The following is a 21,993-nucleotide window of genomic DNA, read 5'->3' on the forward strand; positions in this document are numbered from 1 at the left end:
AAAATTATGGATTATTGCCTGCCCCATTAACCAATATGCTAAAGAAGAACGCATTCCAGTGGGATGAAGCAGCTGACGCCACCTTTGCGAACTTAAGGGATGCCCTCTCCTGCACACCCGTGCTGCAGTTACCAAATTTTGACTTGGAATTTACGGTCGAATGCGATGCATCTGGTGTAGGTATTGGAGTAGTACTGCAGCAGCAAGGACATCCAATAGCCTTCTTTAGCCGCAAACTAGCTGACGGGATCTAAAGCTACCAGCCTACGAGCGCGAGTTGATTGGGCTAGCTAAGGTTGTGCAACACTGGAGGCCATACTTGTGGGGAAGGTCCTTATTTCTCAAGACTTATCACTACAGCCTCAAGTATCTACTGGAGCAACGGCTTGCCACTCCGCCTCAACAGCATTGAGGGAGCAAACTGCTCGGTTTTAATTTCTGGGTGGACTACAAGGCGGGGTCCTTAAATCGGGCCGCAGATGCCCTGTCCAGACATGACGAAGATGCTATGCTCCTTTGTGCGATTTCACGGCCTCGCATCACCCTGTTAGAAGGCATTAAAAGCACACTGCCCCAATCACCGGAATGGAAGGACCTTGTTTAGAAAATACAGTACGAAACGACCAACCCGAATTGGTCCATTCATGAGGGCTGGTGCTATACAAAGGACGGATATACCTCCTAGCCGACTGTTCCTTAATTCCCTCTGTCATCTCCAGCATACATAACTCCCACACATGAAGGCATTCAGAAGACATTGCATTGTGTCTAAGCCGATTTCCATTGGCCTGGCATGAGGACTTCGGTTCGGGACTTCATCCAGAATTGCTCCACGTGCCAGCAACAAAAATGGGAAAACCTACACCCAGTAGGCCTTCTCTAGCCTCTTTCACTCCCAACACAAATCTGGGCTGATTTCTCTATGGACTTCATTGAGGGCCTACCCAAGGTCGGCGGAAAATCGATCTTATTCGTGGTGGTGGATTGCTTTTCCAAGTATGCCCATTTCATTCCCTTGTCCCACCCGTATAGCGCGGTTTCAGTTGCCCACGTTTTCTTTACACATATTTTCCGTTTGCATGGGCTACCAGAATCCATCGTTAGTGACAGGGACCCGGTTTTTACTAACATCTTCTGGAAGGAGCTATTTCGGTTGCAGGGTACAACCCTAGCTTTTTCCTTTGCCTACCACCCTCAGATAGACGACCAAACAAAGGTGGTAAACCGTACGATAGAGATGTATCTCCGTTGTTTTGTGGGTGACCAACCACGGTGGTGGGTTGATTGACTTCCCTGGGCCGAATACTGTTACAACACAGCCTATCATTCTTCTCTTGGCATGACACCATTCCGGGTCGTCTATGGTCGGGACCCTCCCTGCCTACTATCCTACGAACCCGGTTTGACGCGGTTGGATGAGATTGATCATGGCCTATAGTACCGCGATGCCCTCTTGGCCGAAGTCTCTCTTCGCTTACAGCAAGCGTAGGCGCGCATGAAGAATGCCTATGACCAGCACCATCGGGAATTAACTCTCGAACCAGGACAGTTCGTGTGGTTGAAGCTCCAGCCCTATCGGCAATACTCCCTAAGACGCAAGCCTCCCCCTAAATTGGCTCCCAAATTTTACGGGCCCTTCAAGGTTTTGCGGCGGATTGGGAAAGTTGTATATCAGCTCGAACTTCCAAAACACAACAAACTCCATGATACTTTCCACGTATCCTTGCTCAAGCCATTTACAGGTACTCCTCTTGATACAGTACCTCCCCTACCACCCTTAAAGGACGATAGACTCATTCTCCAGCCCTGAGCTCTTGTTCGATCCCGAGTCAATCGGGGTATTCTTGAAGTCCTGGTGGAATTGGATGACCTACCATCAGCTGAGGCCACCTGGATCCCCTGGAGGGGTGTAGTGTTGTGGATGCGTTCGTGGGGAAGACATACCGCCGCCGGCAGCAGCATTGATGAGGGGCCCACATGGGCAGCAGCTTATCTTATCCTTAGCCAGCAGCAACTTATCTTATCCTTAGCAGTTTCTCTTATCTGTTTCTTACTTTATCTATTAGAAGAGTAGTAGGAGTTTGATTTATCTTAGGGGAGCCTTATCCTTCCCAAGTTAGGAGTCTTATCTGTAAGCAGTTGAATTCAACAAGGAGTCTTCCTACAAGGAAGACTCTCACCTCTTGTAATCTCCTATTTAAGGAACTGCGATTAGAGAGTAAGGCATCCAAAATTTCAGTCGAAGAGAAGAGAGTAAAGGAGAGTTAGGGTGATCTCTTGGACAAATCACCCCTTAGGTCGCCACGATAGGGTCTGCATGCAAAGGGAGGGGCAAGGGGAAACTAGAGGTTCTCCCCACGGGCCGACCCGTGATGAGATCCTACGTCCGGGCCTATAACAGTACAGGTGAATAGGTTGGCATGAATTACAGAGACAAGATGAAATGGTGGAATATTTCCTTGGTTAGTGTTATGCAACAAAGCCCAGATAGTTGTTGGGTTAATCATATAGTGCAATATTTTATTTGAATATTAAACACAAGTTCCCCTGTAAATCTCCTGCAACAAAAATAAATGAGAGAAACATTCAAACAGACACAGAGACAGACAATGAAAACGAACATTGCTCACTTGGTTGGTCAAATCTGATTGCAGTAGGAGACTGCAGATTGGTGGTGATAAGTTGGATGGAAAATGAAGGCCCTTAGGCACTCCATCAGGAGATGAGAGAAGCCTAGTGGTTAGTGTCCAATTTGAATTGGTTGTTCAAGTGGATACCTTGATCAGCAAATACTTCAGTTGATGTACTTCTGGTATATTGGTTTATATACCAGGGCAAATATACCAGGGTCTGGGTTTCAGATTTGATGTACTTCTGGTATATTGGTTTATATAATTTTTTGTACTCATGAGATCTTTACCTGTTTGTACCGTCTTCTCTCCATCCTTTCAGGTACTCAGAAGTTTCTATTTTTAATTAATACAATTCGTGGTTACTGATCAAAAAAGAAAGTTAATGTTCTTAATGATTGATATTTAACAGTAGTTTTTTCTAATAATACTCTTTTCTGCATTATTTTGTATTGATCTGGTATTAATGTATTATTAGTTGGTTAATTTGCCTTTGGGTTCTCCCTTTCAATTTATGTTTTTATTGACTTGTACTCTTTCATATTGTCAGATTGCAGCAACCATCATGCCAGAAGATTATCGACACAAAAGGTATTTCTATGCAACCCCACTTCTTGACTATTAAATTATTTCCTGAATTCGTTTTTTTCTAGCCCTTATTCTGAATAGATGTCAAAGCAACCCCACTTCCAGATTGTTCAGCATGCACTTTAACCATGATTTCTTGACATGACATATCTAGTGACTATTGGTATGTTGCAGGTGTGGATCCTCTGTAATGACTGTAATGATACTACTGAAACATTCTCACATTATTGGGAACAAATGCTGTCATTGCAATTCCTACAACACTCGTATGATTTCCCCACCAGTTCTTCCTCGATGACAAGATTTTGCACTTCCAAATCCAGTCAACTTGGTGTACTTCTCATACATTGGTAAGCCAAGTTCATCCTTCATGTTACCAGCTGAACTTCACCTTGAAAGTTGGTTGCAATTGTAGTCAGGTGGCTTCCACCATTTCTTAAAAGCTTAGACAAATATTTATTAACTCATTCCAGCATTACAATCATCATTCAAAATCAGCTCTCTTCTCATGTCTAGGTATAAGCTTAGACAAAATTATCGAACTCGAGTAACAATGACAGTGATTTCATATTAAGATCAAAGGAAATGTTACTATTTTGCTTTAAGAATATATCCCGAATTTGATGAACTTCTTTGCCTAAAACTGGGAGGCAACCTGCAATCAGTAGAAAATAAGTAGTTCCCAGCGTGTGATGATAAACTATGACCCATGAATTCAACCAAAACTTCTGTTGTTTTTGTTTTTTCCAGTTCTGTTAATTTGGTTTTACAAAACTTCTGTTTCGGTTTACAGGTTTGGAATTTCAATTGTCAGTATTTCTATTTTACTATTATATTTCTCCTTCATTTTTAGATCTCCATGGTCCACTCACCAAATAATTTGTTTTCTGTTGTATTTTTCTCTGTTAACCGAAACAGGGGGAGGATCGTTGATGGAGCTGAGTCGGAATTTTGCCTTGATACACCAAATATGAGTGATAATGAAGATGTTTAGTGGATCACAAATATTTGTACATTATGCCTATTAATAGTAAAGAGCTTTACTGAAGACGAAATGTACTCTGGACAATCACTGTAGTAACTGTAAATTTCATTTTTTTTGCCTTTATGGTGATATCTTTCACTCAAAACTGATGGGCTTGTAAATGGTCAGATTAATTGTCTTAAAACTGTTTACTAACTGTACATATGCATTGATAATCATTTTGTTTATTTTCTGAGAAATTAGGCAAATAATTTATTCTTTATTGAGTATTATTTGCTAAGGAAAACATTTTGTTTTTCTTCATTGTTTTAGTTGCAACCAAAATATTTTCTAGGGAAAATGATTTCTGAGGAAAACATTAATTTGGACCGGATTGGGTCTAATCCAGTCCATTTGCATTTCAATTGGACCAGACTAGATCCGGTTTGTATGGGGTTTTGTCTGGACTTGGTCCAGTCCATTTGTAAATGGACCAGTATTGGATTGTACCAAATCCAGTCCAATTGACACCCCTAGACATTCCGGTGGTTTATACATTCCAATTTTATAGTAAATTACACTTTAGTTATATATATATATATATATTAAAACAAAGTGATCAAGAAATTATCCTTTTTTTATTTTTTTTGTTTTTTTATCCCACGTCATTTTTGGAACAACCAATGACCTGCAATTTCTCAATCACCTAAATAATCTCTTCTTCTAAAATTTATCTTAAACTACCTCCCCCACTTTCTCCAAAATTATCTCTAATTCCTATTTATCCTCTCCCATACTTTTTATCTACATCTATCCAAAGAAAGTTCGGATTAAAAAATTTAACAATTATTTAAATATTCTAACGAAATTATATAATAACTTTAAAATATTTATTAAAAACACAAAAAATAATTTTACATTTTTACAAAATATATCATGAAATTATGTACGAACAATTTAAATTATGTTTTTCTAGATTATCAATTTAAAAGATTTTCAAATATTTAATATAATGTAATAGCTTTAAATAAATAAAATTCAAATAACAAAAAAAATCAATATTTTATAGATTATTTAAATATTTAAATAACTAAATATTATCATAATTTGATTTTAAATAGTTAAAATAACGAATTTATCTAATAAATAATTTTATATTTTTATAAAATATATCACGAAATTATGTACTAACAATTTAAATTATGCTTTTTCCGGATCATCAATTTAAATGTTTTTTGAACATTTAATAAAATGTAATAGCTTTAAATAAATAAAATTAAAATAACAAAAAATTTAAAATATTATATAGATTATTTAAATATTTAAATGACTAGATAATTACCATGACTAGATTTTAAATTGTTAAAATAATAAAATTATGTAATAAATTTAAAATATTTCCTTAAAGAAAAAGATAATTATAACATAATATTGAAATTAATAATAATTTAATATATTAGAGAATTAATAATGAAATTATGTAATAATAGTATAAATTAGGATTTTATGGATAATTAAATTCCATAAATAACTAATATTTTAAAATTTAAATATTTTACATATTTAGGTATTTAAGTAACTTGGTATTTTAGATAAAAAATATTTAACATAACTAGATTTTAAATAGTTAAAATAAATAAATTATGTAATAAATTTAAAAAATTTCTAAAAAGTAGAAAAATAATTATAACATAATATTGAAATTAATAATAATTTAATATTTTTAAATAATATTTAAAATAAATAATTTTACTTATATCAAGTAATATTTCAAGAAAATAACTTAAAAAAAATCAATATTTATTAATAATAATTTTAAACTCTTAATCTGCATTTATTATATAATTATATATACTAAAATTAATATTTATTGTATTTCAGTAATTATTTGTTGTTTTTGTGATAAATGTATTTTCAATGATTATGTATAAATTTATTTTTTTTTGCTATATAATAGGAAACTTTCAATATTTATTGGAGATTAAACTACTATTGGTGAAATTTTTAAATTTAATTTATTGGATTGATTGTATGTATTGTATTTTTGTTATAACTTATTGATTAATATTTATTAAAGATTAAAATATTATTTGAGAGTATACTATTTCTTGACTAAATTAATATATTTTTAGTACTTATTGTATTTTTGTAATTATTGTATTTTTTCACTATCAATATATTTTCAACAATTGTGTATTTTTGCTATAAAATTTCAATAATTATTGGAGATTAAACTATTGTTATTTATTAGAGATGAGTCTATTAATTTAGTTGAAATTATGAGTGTTCATGAGTTGGTTCGGTTTGGTCGTAGGCTATTTGGCCAACCAAATTGACCTGGTCAGGTTGGGGAGTTGGTTAGCTAAAACCGACTAACCTTTTTGTGAAAACCGACCCACTAAAGTTGTGTTGGTTTGGGTCGAATTTTTGGTTTGGTCAGTCAGTTCAAAAGATTTAAACTTAAAAATTAAATTTATTTCTAAAAATTATAGTACAATTATAACTAGATTTATGATATAAAACATTTTAGACTAAGAAATATGGGAAATTTTCTATTTTTCCATATTAAAATTTATATTTAAAATATAAAATATATATGGTTAGTTTACAAATGGCCAAAGTGAAATTGGTCCAACTTAGTCGAATTGGGAAAATTTTGAACCAAAACCAACCTTAAATAATAGAAAACCGACCAACTCGGGTCGAGTTGATCAGGTTGGTTAGTTTCATCAGTTTGATGAATAAATCTAATTGAAATTAATTATTTTTATTTTTGTATTATAAAAAAATTATTAAAAGTAGTATATAAAATATTAATAGTTATTAATTATTTAAAAAGTTAAAAGTATAAAACAATTGTATACTCTTATGTGATTCTATTACGATCATTTAGTAGAACACATCTTATAGTTTTACATATTACTTAAACATACCTTATAGTTTTTATTTTATTAAAACATCTCATATTTTACAACTTATTTACTTAATCAACCTTTCATTAAGGAGTGTTTATTTTGCCATTAGGCGCATGATTCTTTATTCCAAAAATACTTTTAACACTTTTTTGTATAGAAAACAAAATTAACCAAATATAGCCAATAGAGTGGTTGCCCATGTCTTGTAAAGGGCAAAAATGGTATTTTTATTTTTATTTTCTTTTGATTAAATTTATTTAAATGAACATTAGGGTCAACACTGTCATTTTCTATTGTCATCTAATGGAAGATTGATTAAATCCATTGCAAATTATAAATGGTGTTTTAGTAAAATTTTAACTATAGGGTAGATTTTAGTAAATCCATGAAACTATAAGGGGTATTTTAGTAAATGACCATTTTTATTATTTAGCTTTTTCTTAATAAATCTCGTGCATCGCATGGTTCCCCGCTAGTAAACTATTAAAATACACTTTACAGATAGTCATTGTATCTATACATATCCAAAATCTAAATACATTTTTTTAATTGCATCTTCAATATTCTTTGTATATTTTGATACTTTGAATCTTGCACCTAATTTTACATCACATATCGGCTTGTAAGGCGTATCGATACAAGTATGACGTATTGGTGCTTTTTTTATGTTTTATTTATTTTTTCAAAACAGTTCAGAGGGGTTGGTTTAAGTCCCAGTTACCCTCTGAACTGATACACCCCCTATAGTGGCATATTAGGAAGGCCCCAATACGATACGTAACAATATTTTGAACCTTGCACATAAGTAAAATGTGATACCCCTATGTGTGTGTGTGTGTGTGTGTGTGTGTGTGTGTGTGTGCGATGCGCAGGCTTTGTTAAAAGAACTTGAGGCAAAAGAAACAATTCACAACTAGTTGTAATTTAGTTTATCAATTAATGATGATTAGTGATTGTTTTGAAAAATATAGAAACAATTCACAATTTAAAAGTATTGTTGAAATAATGGAAAATAAATAAATAAAATATTTGGAGAACAACTCTCCTCTTTATTGCTTAGCTACAATATTGGATCCTAGGATTAGGAAAGATGGTTTAGATATTTTACTTGAAACATATTGTGAAAATATAAATATTGAAATTGAAAAAAAAAAGAAAAAGAAATTAATAGTTTATTATTTGAAATTGAAAATATAAGTATTGTTGTACAAGTGCATCTTTCACTTCTAAAACTAGTTCCAGTAGTGGAAAAGAAAAATTTTGGTTTCTAATAAGTAGGAAGTAGAAATCTACATCCTCTTCATCAGCAAGTTCATTTACTAAACTTAAATTTTATTTACAAGCAAAATTTTCTAGTTTAGGTGATTCCTTTGCCTTGGTGGAAATGGATAATTTTAATATTTTAGCCTAGTGGAGTGGACATTAAAAAAACTATTCAGTCCTTGTCACCATGGCATGTGATCTATTAACCTCTACAGTGTCTACAGTTCTATCAGAGTTTTGTTTTCAGGCACTAGGGTGTTGGACGACAAGAGAAATTGATGAAAGTTTGAAGATGTGCATTTGCTTTCAACAAATGAGGACATGACACTACACCTGATATTTCACTAGAAGCAGATGATCAAAGTTAAGAAAATGGAGGTGCATGTGGAATTTAAAGAAAATGAAGTCAATATTTTTTGTATACTCAATAATTGTATAGATTTTTTTTCAAATTATTGTAAATTTTGTTTTAATTTTATTTAAATTACTTGATATTTTTCAACAATGTAATTTTTTATATTCAATTTGTAACTATATTGTATTTTTTATATTTTATTAACTTATTCCATTTTCCATATTTCATTCATATGACCATTGTTTCGTTTAAATTTAAATGAAATAAAATTTCTATTTTTTCATATTTATTGTCCACTTTGAGTCTTTGACTTTGTATTTGGTTAAGTATTTTTTTTTTCATTTTTTTTGTTAAATTTATTATTTTTTGGGATTCTGTCAAGTAAATGTAACTTTTCATTCTTAATACCAATAAAAGTAAGACCTTTTATATAATAGGAAAAATTTCATCCCTAAATACCAATAAAAGTAATAATTTATATATAATAAAACAAAGTGGTCAAGAAATTTTCTAATTTTTTGAGTTTTTTTTTATTCCATGTCACTTTGAAACAACCAATGAGATGCACTTTCCCAATAACCTAAATATCTTTTCTCCTAAACTACCTCCCCCACTATCCAGAATTATCTCTAATTCCTATTTATCTTCAAAATTATCTCTAATTTAGTAGAGAGCTTCTCTCCTAAATCATCTCTAATTCCTATTTATCCTCTCCCCTACTTTTTATTTATATCTATCTAAAAAATTTGGATTAAAAAGATTAAGAATTATTTAAATATTCTAACAGAATTATATAATAACTTTAAAATATTTATTAAAAAGACAAAAAATAATTTTATATTTTTACAAAACATATCACGAAATTATGTACTAACAATTTAAATTATGCCTTTTCGAATTATCAATTTAAATACTTTTCAAATATTTAATAATATGTAATAGCTTTAAATAAATAAAATTCAAATAACAAAAAAATTTAAATATTTTATAGATTATTTAAATATTTAAATAAATAAATAATTATCATAACTATATTTTAAATAGTTAAAATAACGAAATTCTCTAATAAATAATTTTATATTTTTAGAAAATATATCACAAAATTATGTACTAACAATTTAAATTATATTTTTCTAGATCATTGATTTAAATGTTTTTCAAACATTTAATAATATGTAATAGCTTTAAATAAATAAAATTCAAATAAAAAAATTTAAATATTTTATAGATTATTTAAATATTTAAATAACTATATATTTATCATAACTAGATTTTAAATAGTTAAAATAACAACATTATGTAATAAATTTAAAAAATTTCTTTAAAGAAGAAAAATAATTATAACATAATATTTAAATTAATAATAATTTAATATATTACAAAATTAGTAATGAAATTATGCAATAGTAGTATAAATTATAATTTTATGGATAATTAAATTCCATAAATAACTAATATTTTAAAATTTAAATATTTTACATATTATTTAAGTATTTAAATAATTTCGTATTTTAAATTAAATAAAAAAATATTTAACATAACTAGATTTTAAATAGTTAAAATAAAGAAATTATATAATAAATTTAATAAATTTTTGAAAAGTAGAAAAAAGTTTATAACATAATATTGAAATTAATAATAACTTAATAGTTCTACATAATATTGTAAATAACAATTTCATATATAACAAGTAATAATTTGTGAAAATAACTTTTAAAAAATTAATATCTAATAATAATAATTTTAAACTCTTAATCTGTATTTATTATATAATTATATATACTAAAATTAATATTTATTGTATTTCAATTATTGTTTATTGTTTTTGTGATAAATGTATTTTCAATGATTATGTATAAATTTATTTTATTTTGTTATTTAATAGAAAACTTTTGATAATTATTTCAGATTAAATTACTATTAGTGAAAATTTTAAATTTAATTTATTGTATTTTGTTATAACTTATTGATCAATATTTATTAGATTTTAAACTATTATTTGAGATTATACTATTTATTGACTAAGTTAATATATTTTTAGTACTTATTGTATTTTTTTATTATCAATATATTTTCAATAATTGTGTATTTTTCTATAAATTTTCAATAATTATTGGAGATTAAACTATTGTTATTTATTAGAGATTAGACTATTAATTTAGCTGAAATTATGAGTGTTCATGAGTTGGTTCAGTTCGGTCGTAAGTTATTTGACCAACCAAATTGACCTTGTCAGGTTGGGGGTTTGGTTAGCTGAAACCGACTGACCTTTTGTGAAAACCGACCCACTCAAGTTAAATTTAATTTTAAAAATTATAGTGCAATTATTAAAAAATAAATTTAAAAATTAGATTTATGATATAACATTTTAGACTAAGAAATATGAGAAAATTTCCACTTTTCTATATTAAAAATTATATTTAAAATTTAAAATATTAATATATATATATATATATATATATATATCCATGGTTAGATCGTTCGGTTTTTGGTAGGTTTACAATTAGCCAAAGTGAAATTGATCCAACTTGGTCGAATTGGGACATTAAAGCCGACCTAAAATACTAGAAAACCGACCAACTCGGGTTTTGTTGATCGGGTTGGTTGGTTTCATTAGTTTGATGAATAAACCTAATTGAAATTATTATTGTTATTTTTGTATTATAAAAAAAATTATTAAAAGTAGTATATAAAATATGAATAATTATTAATTATTTAAAAAGTTGAAAATATAAAACAATTGTATACTCTTATGTGTTTTTATTAGGGTCATTTACTAGAATACATCTTATAGTTTTACATATTTACTTAAACCTACCTTATAGTTTTCATTTTATTAAAACATCTCATATATTTTACAACTTATTTAATTAATCAACCATTCATTAAGGAGTGCTTGTTTTGCTATTTAGCCCATGATTTTTTATTTCAAAAATACCCTTAACATTTTTTTTTGTATAGAAAACAAAATTAACAAAAATGATATTTTTATTTTTATTTTCTTTTGATTAAATTTATTTAAATGAATATTAGGATCAACATTTGTCATACTGTCATCTAACAGAATATTGATTAAATCCATTGTAAATTATAAGTGGTGTTTTAGTAAAATTTTAACTATAGAGTAGATTTTAGTAAATCCCTGAAACTATAAACGGTATTTTAATAATTGGTCTAATTTGGTTAATAAATCCCGTGCATCCCACGGGTACCGCTAATAATTAATATAAGATAATTTTTTTGATAAAATATCAAATAAGGGCACTGTCAACGATGAAACCCTATGTATCTCTCCGTTGAAGCCCCCGCTTTACCATTCTCCTTCCAACGATCTTCACTAAATTCCACATTGTCATTTTTGTCATTTCTTGTTTCAGGCTCTCAACTTAGTGTTGTTTTGATCGATGGAAAGGGGATCTTTCTCAGACGATTCTCGCTTCAGGTTGCTAGTCGTCCAACAGGGACGGTCTTCGTGGAATTTCATCAAGAGATCAATCCGAGTAGTGCGACCCTTCCAATGTAAGAGTGAAAATATAGGTCACTCTGCTCAGGCCTTCCGATGTAGGAGTAGTGGAATATGATTAGAACGGTCTTCATCTTTTTCACGCGATTTCCACTACTGTAGTTGACTCTACTCGACCGGTGAACGATATAGGGGACGAGGGAGACCGGTAAATGGTTGGGAAGGTCAACAACATAGAGGAACAATGCAATGACGATCGAAAACTAAATAAATAAAAGAGGATGAAAAACAGAGATATTCACTGGTGATGAGGATGGAGAAAGTGGATAAAATATTCGCCACTATGGAGTCGATGTTCTCATCGAGAAGACAATGAACAGTGATCAAAATGGGGAGGGGAAAAGATAGGGAATGAGAGAGGGTAAGAGATAAGAAGAAGGAGAAAATGAATGAGAGAAATGGAGTCATGGTGGAGAGTTCTGGTTGGAATTCCACTCCTGCGTCGAGTCGAGTGAGGGTAGACGATGAACAAGGGACGACCAGGTGGTTTGGTTCGGTGAGAGAGGGAAAGGAGACAGTAGGAATGAAGAAGAAAGAGGAAGAAAAAAGAGAAAATGGGGAAGAGAGCTCATGGGTCACAGCCATCTCTATTCGGTGTTGTGATAGGGAAGAAGATGAACAGTGCATATTCAGTCTGATTCAAAGAAAAAAGAAAAAAAAACGGTGTATATTTAGCCATGATCGGGAATCAATACATACGTTGCCCTTATTTGATATATTTTTAAGAAATTAGCCTATACCGGGGCATTTATCATCTGTTTTGACTGAAATTTATCATCTGAAGAGGGACAGTGCGGTTAGGTTCACCCGTAAGAATGAGAACATCAGACCCTTTGAGAGTGGCGGGAAAATTTCTTTGGAGTTCTTTTCGATTAAAACCTATTGCAGTCTCTTTGTGGTGAGCAGAGCAAAACTAGGGGCATTTACTTTTTTTGTTTTTTTATTTGACTGATTTTTTTGGTGGCTGTTATTTGGATGATGATGGGACAAGTTAATAACATTTCCCTTGTATGATTTGAATGAAGTTTGTTTGGTAGTATGTCTGAGCGAGGTAAATGACAAACATGGTATTATGGTGTAAGAAAAGGAATAATACCACAAAAATGTAGATAGAACAGATTTCAATACCAAGTTGAGTTGCAACTATATATTTCTTAATTGATCCAAATACTAAAATAATGGTAATTGCCTCAACAAATATGAATTCTACTGTCAGCATCAGTAATGATGCTTATTAAGCAAATTCTGTTTGCAGTAACTCTTTCCATGAGTTTGAAATTTTCCTCCTCGTTCTGTCATGTAGTTTTGACTCTTAAAGTTAGGGGTGCAACTTGAGCGGGCCTAACCTGACCTTGGACTAACCCCACTTGTAATCTTACTGGGGCTGGGCTTAGGGCCAAAACTTCGGGCTTTCCTATGTTTTCAGCTGGGCCTGGGTGTAGCCCTCGGGGGATGTGCTTTATACATACTTGATTGATTAACCCAAACCTGGCCTGGACCCAACTCGAGTATGTCAATTTTCAGTTCGGATAGGGCTTGGGTTGGATAGATCAGGCTTGACCTTGAGCTCCATCTAGGCACAAGATTTTAGGTTTAATTTTTAGGTCTTGGCCTAGGTTCACCCAAACAGAGTGCAGCTGCCTGACTTGCTTCCCTTTTTAAAATTTGCAAAACAACTGTGTAGCATATTATTGTCTTTTAAACTTAGTTTCTTAGTTTTGTTGGATGGTTCGGAACAAGATAATATTTTAAAAGGGTGTATCTATACTTCTTTTATGATTTCATAGAATTTCATTATATATTTTCATATATTTCACAATGTTTCCACCATATCTATAATTTCTACAATATTTCTATACAACATTTTTGACATATTTCCTATGTTTGGAGACTGATATTTACACTGGCATTGACATTTAAAACTTGGTTTGAATATTTACTTATTGGACCTAGTAAAATTGTTTTGTTTTCAAAATTCCTGATTGTTTCTCAGTTGATATAGTGTTTCTGTTGTGCACTATTTTTGTTCAACTGGTGTATGGTCATCTGCCTCAATTTTTAAGTGTGTGTGTGTTTATATTTGATTCTTTGCTGATAACTTGACTAGTCCTCCTACAATGTGTTTTCATCTTTGTGTTCATCTTAATAGCACTGTTGTGGATTAGATGAATGACTGAGAACTTACTAAGGGTTGCTATACGCACATTTTATGTTGTAGGATTGTCCATATTCCATGTATGAAGTTATTGAGTTGATTATCATTGAAGTTTTACATTGGCTTTCCATGGTGGATTGTATTTAAGAGAATCTCTATTAATTTGGTTACATGCTGCTGGGAATCCATTAATTAGTGGTAATCAGATTCATCATCAGCCTTATAAATAACACACCAACGAGGAGATAAATATTTATTGAGCGTCTTTCTTTAAAGCAAATCAACGAGGAGATAAATATTTGTTGAAAGCGCTTTCCAACAAAAACTTCTAACCTTAGGAAGGATAGGTTGATACAATACAATGTAGAAAGGGGTGACCCATATTCGACCAAATAATATTGGATCGGATCCTATTATTCGATCCGATGGGATCTAAAGATCCAAATAGGAGTTATCCGAATTTGATCAAATAAGATCGGATCTCGGATTGATCCGATCCATTTGCACCCCTACAAAATTCATCTCGTCCCAGAACCAAAATTATACTCCTCTTCTCTCCAAGCTCCAGCGTTGGACAACTGATTCCGACGGTAGAAAGATTTTTCTTTCCCGATTTCATCCCAATTTTCACTAATTTCCTCTTGAGATCTAGGTTTGTTATACACTATCTTGATTCTAATAGTTTATTATTATGGTAGTCCATATGGAAGTGTAAGAAATCCAGAGCCTCATCATTTATTGGATAGACAAAGAAGTGCTGGTGACCGGTGAAGATGAGAATTCTCTCATGTTCTGTTCGCATCGTTACCATATCTATTGATGAGGGAGGATTTGGCCCTCCAATGACATTGTGACACATGGCATCTCGGAACAACTAGGTGACATCTGGAACCACTTAGGCAACAACTTGCCTTAGCCAAGATGATGGTGTCCCAGCTGGCGACCTTGCACAGGCGCCGACCTAGCGACCTGCGAGATGTGCTCACGCAACAAATCCGGCATGCATATTCCAACACTCCCACGATCCTTGGAAGTTGGCCCACGTACCAAACAATCCGGAGGGTGGTCAACATGCATGGCGGTTACCTCCGGGAACCTCAGACCACTTAGGCAGCCTCTCGGAAATCTCGGATATGGTGCGTGAAGCCCACACCAAACAATGCCTATGTAAATGCACCAACCCCAATGACATGGGGGGGGGGCAAGTAAGCATATTCTAACTCTTATACTTTTGTGATTTTTAGCTCGTAGTCTACTATGAGAGTACTGACTTAATCATCGGAGCGACCTCGCCGGGTTAGCCACCCCGGGTCCTTTGACATTGATTCCTTGCAGGTCTATAAAGAATTACGAAGCTCAACAATCAATCCAGCTCAGCGGTCTGGTCAACTCGGCACCTAGCCTGCCCCCCGCTCGGCCTAGTCAGCTCGCCACATAATCTGCCTCTAGCTCAGCCTAGTTAGCTCGACACCTGATCTGCCCCCTGGTCAGCTCGGCACCTGATCTGCCCCCCAGTCAGTTCGGCACCTAACCTGCCCAGCTCGGCCTAGTCAGCTCATCACCTAATATGCAACTCGACCCTCTGGTCAGCTTGGCACCTAATAGGCAGCTCGACACTCTGATCAGCTCGTCACCTAATACGCAGCTCGACCTTCTGGTCAGCTCGGCACCTAATAGGCAGCTCGGCACTCTGGTTAGCTCGGCCTCCAGGTCCTCATCTAGCAAAAGTTCTCCACTTCGGCCTCTAAGTCATCGGCCACTTGGAAGTAGACCAAATGAAGAGGTACTTAGCCAAAAATTGATTCATCATCTATCATTCAATGCCCTGCGAATTAAGAAAGTTGAGTTGATAGTCTTTCTGTTGCCTGAACTTTGGAGCCAAGGTGAAAGACAATAGGAGTTTGAAGAGAAAACCGATCACAAATATTGGGTGATTCGGTTGTTGTATTTAAAATGATGAATAAGAAGATAAGTTACAATAGAAATGAACTCAAAGTTTTACTCTGGTTGATTAGTTGATATACAAGTTATCTAGTTAGGTTGTACAACATAACTAATCCAAACAGAACTAATCCAACTAGTTATGTGAGCAGCTTGGACTGATCTGAGTTGGACGTGAGCACATTATCTTCAACATCCCCTGCAAGCTGATGGTAGGTGAAACAACACGAAGCTTGGATTAGAGGAAGGAGAACCTAAGACAACCAAGAGGTTTCATGAAGATGTCTGCAATTTGATCTTGAGAGGAGATGTAACGAACATGTAGAGATTTGGTGGCGACCTTCTCACGCACAAAGTGAAAGTCTAACTCTATGTGTTTAGCGTGTGCATGAAAAACTTGGTTAGCTTCTAGGTATGTGGTGCCAATATTGTCACACCATAGAGTGGGAGCCAGGGAAAGTGTCACACCCAACTCATTTAATAAGGAACACATCCAAATGGCCTCAGATGTTGTGAGGGCGAGGCTACAATACTCAGCCTCCGTGCTGGAGCGTGAAATAGTGGTGTGCTTCTTGGAAGACCATGAGACAATGTTGTCACCAATGTAGATGCAAAAACCACCGTGTGACTGCCTATCATCGGGGCAGCCAGCCCAATCGGAGTCAGAAGATATTTGGACATCGAAAGAAGCACACGATTGAATGCAAAGGCCTACATCAATAATATAATTGACATAACGGATGGCACGCTTAACAAAGGCCCAATGAATAGTAGTAGGAGCGTGCATAAATTGGCACGCCTTGTTGACTACATAAGCCAAGTTAGGGTGAGTGAATAGCAGATAAGAGCACCAACAACATGCCTATAAGTGGTGGGATCTGGAAGGGGGTCACGATCATTGCGAGAGAGCTGAGTGGAGGACGCCATAGGTGTTTTAATGGGCTTGATGCCATCCATAGAGAGAGTTTGTATTAGATCTTACATATATTTTCTTTGAGAGAGAAAGAGCCTAGATTTGGTGTGTATGGCTACAATACCCAAAAAATAATGAAGTGGGCCGAGATCCTTGAGTGCAAAGAGAGAGCCCATTTGCTGAAGTAAAGTGGAGATGGCATTCGAGTTAGGCCTAGTGATAATGATGTCATCAACATATAGAGGTGTAGTATCATGAGCAGAGATGAACAGTGACGCATCAGATTTAGACATGACAAATCCCTCATTAGTGAGGAATGAACTGAGCTTCGAATACCAGGCCCGAGGGGCCTGTTTGAGCCCATAGAGGGACTTGCGTAAGTGGCACACATAATTCGGATGATCATGATCAATAAAGCATGGTGGCTATTGTATAAAAACCTCTTTAGATAATTCTCCATGTAAAAAGGCATTTTGTATGTCTAGCTGGTGCAGGGGCCAGTGCTGAGAAACAACAAGACTGAGAATAACCCTTAAGGGTTGTGGGTTGAACGTTTCACTGTAATCTAGGCCTTCACGTTGATTGTACCCCTTTGCAACCAGTCGTGCCTTGTAGTGGTCTATAGTGCCATCAGGTTTTTGTTTGATACAATAAACCCACTTACAGCCCACAACATTAGCATTGGGGTTGGGTTTGACCAAATCCCATGTACCATTCCGTAGTAGTGCGTCGACCTCATCCTGCACAGTAGCTCTCCAATGGTTATGGAGATTAGCAGATGAGAAGCATGTGGGTTCCACCTCAGATAAAGGATACCAAGTAGAGACCAATGAGTTTTTCTTGGGGGGGGGGGCAAAAAATGCCAGCCTTGGCTCTTGTAGTCATAGGATGAATATTTTGGGTTTGTAGAGGTTGTAGAGACGCAACATGTGATATGCATGGGCCCATTGGAGGAGGGAGAATCCAAGCTGGACGAAGATGAACCTAGGCTGACTACAGGCCCACTGTCGGAACTAGTGGGTGGTTCACTAGATGACAAATCTGGGAGAAGCATTGGCTCATTATTAGAAGCAACAAGCCCATTTGGTGATGAAGGCAGTAAAAGCAGCAACACTAAGGGTGTTGTGGGCCTCTCAGAATTTGAAGTGGATGGGCTTGACAAAGAACTTGAGCTGTTGAAAGGAAAGGAAGTTTCATTAAATTGGGCATGCACAGTGATGAAGTAGCGTCCAGTTGCAAGATCCAAGCATCTATAGCCATGATGAAAGGGGCTATAGCTCATAAAAACGCATGGCTTTGATCGACAGTCCAACTTGTGAGTCATATAAGGGCGAATATATGGAAAACATAAACAACCAAAGGTTTTTAAAAATTTGTAATTTGCAGTCTTACCGAAAAGAGTTTCATAGGGAGTTTTGCCATGGAGAGCACGAGTGGATAGTCCATTGAGTAGATACACCGCAGTCTCAAAAGCTTCAACCCAATGAGTGCGTGGAACAAAAACATGATTCAGTAAGGTAAGGCCTGTTTCAACAATTTGCCTGTGCTTGCATTCGATTTTGCCATTTTATGATTGCACATGGGGACAAGAGAAGTGATGGGATATGCCTTCCTTTTCCAGATAGGAATGAAAGCTACAAAATTCACCTCCTCCATCAGACTGAAACAACCGGATAGGATGGCCAAGCAAGCGTTCAACATGTTGTTTGAATTTAATAAATATACTACGAGCATCTGATTTTTGAAAAAGAGGGAAAATCCACAAATATCGACTATAGAAGTCCATAAATGATATAAAATATTTGAAGCCTCATATGGAGGTGATGGAAGAAGGTCCTCATAGATCAGAAATAATTAATTCTAAAGGCCTTGAGTACACTAAATTGGTTTGTGGAAGATGCAATCAGTGACTTTTCCCTTGTGGACATGCTGAGCAGAAGGAAGAAGACATGCTAGATGCTGGAAGCTTAAAATGACTCACAACATGCTTAACTATTACTGATGATGGATGCCCGAGACGAGAGTGCCAAGTATCTATTGAAGTCCGAACACCAAGAAATGCAGCTTTATTTGATTCATCAGCTTTATTCATATGTAGAGGTAGACTGTAAAGACCATGTTTAGTTGTCCCTTGAACTAGAGGTTTTCTCGATCACTGAACCTTAACAACACAAGTGTGAGGGTGAAATTCAAAGTATACGTCATTATCAGAAGCAAAATGAGCCACAGAGAGTAGGTTCTTTTGTATATTAGATGCATGTAAGATGTTTTCCAAAAGTAAAGAATGAGAGGCAGATAATATAGTATTGGAACCCGTATGAGATATTGGCAAACCTTCACCATTGCCAACAATGACTTGATCAGGACCAATGTACTTTGAATGCAGCTGTAGTTTGCTTAAATCCGAGGTTATGTGATTATTTGCCCTGGAGTCTGGGTACCAACAATCATCCCCATTTGAAGCATTCAGAGACGTGTTATATGCTGCCGATGCAGAGCCATTGGGTGCAGCGGTCTTCTTGGACTTATGTTTGAAGTGTTGATTGTACCGATGACGACACCAGAAAGCCGAATGATTGCGACCCCCAAAAATTTGACATGGGTTATTGGCATATTTAGACTTACCAGTGTTGCTGGAGTCTTTGGAATCTTTCTCAAATTGTCGAGGCTTTGGGCTAGAATTCTTGGACGAGTAATTAGCGGAGGGAAACAAAGATAGAGATTGCATATGAGATTCAATTCGAATCTCCTGATTGATCAGAAGAGCCTGGAGTTCATCAAAGCTGAGATCATCGGATCGAGTCTGAATGGATGTGACAAAGGCATCGTATTCAGCCCCGAGCCCATTTAAAACATGGTGATTAATATCCAAGTCTGAAAGAGGTGATCCAGCAGCTGCCAAATTGTCAGTGACGTTTTTGATTTTTTGAAGGTAAACATGCATGGAATCACCATCCTTTTTGACATGTTGAAGCTGGTTCCGAAGTTGGATAATTCGAGCCTTTGATTTGGATGCATATAAGTTCTCTAACACGCGTCAAACATCTTGACTTGTAGAGCATCCAACCAGCTGTGCGATCACTGGTTCGGTGAGAGTAGCAAGGAGCCAGTTGAGCAAGATTTGGTCTTGTTTGACCCACGATGAATGAGCTGGATTGGGTGTAGTGTTATCTGAAGGGTACCGAGAGGGACATGTGAGAACCATCTAAATACCCCGTTAGTTCTGCTTCGACCAATGCTGGAAGTATTTGAAATTTGCAGAGTAGATAGTTACAACCATCCATCTTTACCGAGATGGTGTTTGGGAAACTGTTGTTTTCAAATAACAGGTGTAGAGGGGGGCGAAGATGGATGAGCATTGGTTGATGCAACTGCACCGGATTGAGTGAACAAGGTTTTAGACTGATGAGGCTCTGATACCATGAATGACAATAGGAGTTTGAAGAGAAAACCGATCACAGATATTGGGTGATTCAGTTGCTGTATTTAAAATGATGAATAAGAAGATAAGTTACAACAGAACTGAACTCAGAGTTTTAGTCTGGTTGACCCGTGGATGTACAAGTTATCTAGTTAGGCTGTACAACAGAACTAATCCAACTAGTTACGTGATCTGAGTTGGACGTGAACACATTATGTTCAAGACAAGGAACAACCAGAGTGCAAGATTATTTTGTGTGCTTCCGGGAGAAATTTCTCGAAGCCCTACCGGCGACCAGGCTGTAGACTGTCGGCGATCAGCTTGTCTTTGTTTGTATATATTTGATATCTAGCCCCTAACTGTAACTCTTGTAAAGCTTCCTTGGCAACCAGCCTGAAATATTTTGCTCAGAAAGCTCTGTGGAGAGCTAGCACTTAGCAGAAGCAACAGGAAAACCATTCCTTGTTTTGTTCTGGCGTCACATGCTTTTTTATATATGGAGTTTTCCATCTGTAGTGGACAGACGGCAAACCGACAAAGTGTGTAACACAGAGTTACCCTGGTTTCTCCCGTAAATTACAGGTATTTTGTTGAAGAGGGCGATTGGGATTTGGGGGAAAAAATAATTTTCGGAGATATGATGTTCCAAATACACGGTGAGATGTGCATGTCGGGTGGTAATCTTTCTCGATGTCATGGCTTGATTTACTTAAGAATTTAAAGCATTAATTTCACGACCAAATTAAAAGAGAGAGAAAAAAAAAAAAAGCAAAACATGCCTTCAAATAAGGTGATCGATGATGTGGATCGAAATTTGTATTTGTCAAAAAGACACTTTGTTGAATTCTTTCATTCACCATGTTCGTTACGTACTTAACAAATTCAAATCTTGATGCAGTTTGGTCTATTGAATATTCAAGATGCATGGGGGCCAATAAATGGATGTAGCTAGCTCAGTTCACAAACAAGAGTTTTTTGTCATTTAATTTGTCTAACGTAGTAAATGGCTTAATTACCATAATTATGGTGTGTTTAGTCGGAATCAAATGAAGTGAATGATGTCGACCACGCAAGGCTAGGCTATTTAGCACCAAAGATACTAGATATATACGCACACTAGTTGTTTAGTTTTTTATAGATAGATAGGTAAATCTAATAGAAATTTTGAAATTGCCTTTGTCTTGTCTTTACATTCTATTCACCTCTCTCTTGCAATTGCCACTAATTAATTCAAATAACCTCATCAATATCCCATCACCCGGCCAGTCGTCTTTTTCATGTAGAAGAACACAAAGAAAATTCTCCTCTTCTTTGTCGTTTTATAT

The 21,993-nt window shown here is 34.8% G+C and overlaps 1 long non-coding RNA gene across 1 annotated transcript; it reads left to right on the plus strand.

The window, feature by feature from the left end:
- The first annotated feature begins 1,173 nt into the window (after nt 1–1,173).
- LOC148867978 (uncharacterized) lies at nt 1,174–4,403 on the plus strand. Its single transcript, XR_016107927.1, has 3 exons — nt 1,174–3,221; nt 3,393–3,568; nt 4,137–4,403. It is a non-coding gene; the product is annotated as an uncharacterized LOC148867978 (long non-coding RNA).
- The last annotated feature ends 17,590 nt before the right edge of the window (nt 4,404–21,993 follow it).

Source organism: Nelumbo lutea, chromosome 2 (assembly GCF_056320005.1).
Source record: "Nelumbo lutea isolate HS-2025 chromosome 2, American lotus-T2T, whole genome shotgun sequence".
NCBI lineage: Eukaryota > Viridiplantae > Streptophyta > Magnoliopsida > Proteales > Nelumbonaceae > Nelumbo > Nelumbo lutea.